The sequence below is a fragment of the Ornithorhynchus anatinus genome, chromosome 5 (genome assembly GCF_004115215.2).
Source record: "Ornithorhynchus anatinus isolate Pmale09 chromosome 5, mOrnAna1.pri.v4, whole genome shotgun sequence".
Taxonomy (NCBI): Eukaryota; Metazoa; Chordata; class Mammalia; order Monotremata; family Ornithorhynchidae; genus Ornithorhynchus; species Ornithorhynchus anatinus.
The window spans coordinates 39837421-39840383 of NC_041732.1; positions in this window are offsets into that span (position 1 = coordinate 39837421).

A 2963-nucleotide genomic window follows, 5' to 3' on the forward strand; every position below is an offset into this window, starting at 1 on the left:
ACTTTTAATCCCCATTTTACAGATGAGGTAACTGAGGCACAGAGAAGTGAAGTGACTTGCCCAAGGTCACATGGCAGACAAGTGGCGGAGCGGGATTAGAACCCACGACCTCTGACTCCCAAGCCTGGGCTCTTTCCTCAAAGCCAAGTGAATCATGGACGGGACAAGCCTCGGGTCCCCTGTACCTATGACTATGAAATCTGCACTCCAACAAGGGGACCCCTGATTCCGACTCCACGTGGAGCCCGGGCCCGGGAGTCAGAAGGTCATGGGTTCTAATCCCTGCTCTGCCACTTGTCTGCTGTGTGACCTTGGGCAAATCACTTCACTTCTCTGGGCCTCAGTTTCCTCATCTGCAAAATGGGGGTGGAGACTGTGAGCCCTATGCGGGACAGGGACTGTGTCCAACCTGATTGGCTTGTATCGCCCCAGTGCTTAGTACAGGGCCTGGCACAGAGTAAGCACTTCACAAATACCATCATTATCAATTATTATAATTATCAATAATAGTTAATATTTTAGTATTACATATAATATTAATACTAGAAGCAGCATGGCTCAGTGGAAAGAGCCTGGGCTTGGGAGGGGTCAGAGGTCATGGGTTCTAATCCCAGCTCAGCCGCTTGTCAGCTGTGTCACTTTGGGCAAGTCACTTTGCTTCTCTGTGTCTCAGTTACTTCATCTGTAAAATGAGAATTAAGACTGGGAGCCCCACGTGGGACAACCTGATCGCTCTGTAACCCCTTCCAGCGCTTAGAACTTTGCTTCGCACATAGTAAGCACTTAAGAAATACCATCATTATAATATAATAATAAAATAATATAATATAATCATATAATATCATGTAATAATATACTACACTAATATTGATTATATATTATCAATATAGTAACAGTATTTTGATATATTATTGGCTGGCAACAATAGTTTTAATAATAAATATCCTACCACATCATATCATATGATATAATATAATAATACAATACACTAATAGCAATAACATAATAATTAACTATATTATTATATAATAATAATGCAATACTAATGCAATGCAATGCGATATGTAATGAAATGTAATATTATTAATAAAATTAACACTGTATTCTTACTCAAACATTAATAATGCATTGATATATTATAGGTTGACAATAGTAATGATTAATAATAGAAGATAATGCCACATAATAATATAAGTAATATTAATGGTGTATTTTTATATTATCAATACAATATTGGTATATTATTGGTTGGTGGTTATTATATGATATGATGTATAATGTAATATAATATGACATGATATGATATTTGATATGACATATAACATAATACATATGATACAACATATGATATACTATGATATTCTCGGTGCCTGTTACTTCATCTGTAAAATGGGGATGAAGAGTGTGAGCCTCACATGGGACAACTGATTACCCTGTATCTCCCCCAGCGCTTAGAACAGTGCTCTGCACAGAGTAAGCGCTTAACAAATGCCAACACTATGATATGGTATGACACAAAATAAAATGATATAACATATGATATAATATAATGTGATCTGGTATTATATGATGTGATATGATATAATGTGATGTGTGGCTCAGTAGAAAGAGCCTGGGCTTGGGAGTCAGAGGTCATGTGTTCAACTCCCGGCTCTGCCACTTGTCAGCTGTGGGACTGTGGGCAAGTCACTTCACTTCTCTGTGCCTCAGTTCCCTCATCTGTAAAATGGGGATTAACTGTGAGCCTCACATGGGACAATCTGATTACCCTGTATCTCCCCCAGTGCTTAGAACAGTGCTCTGCACATAGTAAGTGCTTAACAAATACCAACATTATTATTATATGTAATATTAATGATGTGATATTATATTATCAATAATATAGATATATTATTGGTTGACAATCATTATGATATAATACAATGCAGTCTAATATGATATGGCATAATATAATACAATATAATATAATATAATATAATATATATGTTGTGCTGTGATATATGTTATGATATATCATAATATATATGATATAATACTATAGTATAATGTAATCTGATATCATGCGATTGATATGGTAAGGTATATGATATAGCGTGAAATATATGATATGATATGACATGATATTTTGTTAATGAAATGTACATCGCCTTGATTCTGTTTAGTTGCCATTGCTTTTACGAGCTGTTCTTCCCCTTGACTCTATTTATTGCCATCGTTCTTGTCTGTCGGTCTCCCCCGATGAGCCCGTAAGCCCGTCAAACGGCAGGGCCTGTCTCTATCAGTTGCCCATTTGTCCATCCCAAGCGCTTAGTCCAGTGCTCTGCACATAGTAAGCGCTCAATCAATACTATTGAAGGAATAGGACTTGACAGGCCATGCCATAACATAATAAGGAACGATGTATGGTATAGGCTGTAATGTGATATAACATATGATATGGTAGGAGGGGATATAATATGATGTAATAAATACGATATCATACATAGAATATGTGATATGATACGATACGATATAGTATAATATGATCATATGGCATGATATATAACATAACATACTATACTATAATGTGGTATGACATCACATGACAGAACATCACATATAATACGATATGACATGCTATGTGATGTGATACGATGCGATATGCTACAATACCATATCATGATCGAACGCACGGATATTATGTAATGAGAGATCATCAATGCTGTATCGAACATCATCGATCGACGCCGATAGTAATGATCGATGACAGCGAGGATGACGGTAAGGACGGCGCGGGCGAAGGGCGCATAGCCGCGGGGCCGGTCCTACCAAGGGGGCCGGGCCTCCCCGTCCCTCCTCCCCCCGGCCCCGCCCCCGTCGCCCTAGGCGACGCCGCCCTTCGCTTTACGGCCCGGGGAGGGAGGGAAGGAGGGAGGAGGGAGGTTTTGCAGCAGCCGTAAGGGAAGAGGGAGGAGAAGGCACGA